This window comes from Trachymyrmex cornetzi, unplaced genomic scaffold, assembly GCF_001594075.2.
Source record: "Trachymyrmex cornetzi isolate Tcor2-1 unplaced genomic scaffold, Tcor1.1 scaffold159, whole genome shotgun sequence".
Lineage (NCBI taxonomy): Eukaryota > Metazoa > Arthropoda > Insecta > Hymenoptera > Formicidae > Trachymyrmex > Trachymyrmex cornetzi.
The window spans coordinates 198,704-199,132 of NW_017296190.1; positions in this window are offsets into that span (position 1 = coordinate 198,704).

Genomic DNA, 429 nt, shown 5'->3' on the forward strand with positions numbered 1-429 from the left:
GACGATGAGTTGCGCTGTTTTTGCCTACCTTCCGTACGCGACCTGTAATTCGCTAACTATTTTTCCATATAATTAAAAAACTAAGCTTCGGATAAAATTTTTATAAAGGAAAAAATGTCTTAGAATCACGCCAGGAATACACTGTTTTAAGGACTGACGTTTTTTTCTGGGACACGCTGTATACATTAGGTATTAAACTTAATTCCTATCGTTTTTTCGTCTCGAAAATCGATTTGTTTCAAAGGGAAGATGAATGAATACCTTAATCAAAGTAATTTTCTCCATTTTCTACTACTTTTTCCCATCTCTCCGGCAACAGGGCAATCCCACGATGGTAGAATGCGGTGTCTTTCGAGGCGATCTATTCATCCACCCATTTTTGGACTTCATTGTGACTGGAGAAGTGTGTGTCCGTAAGTGCGTGTTGCA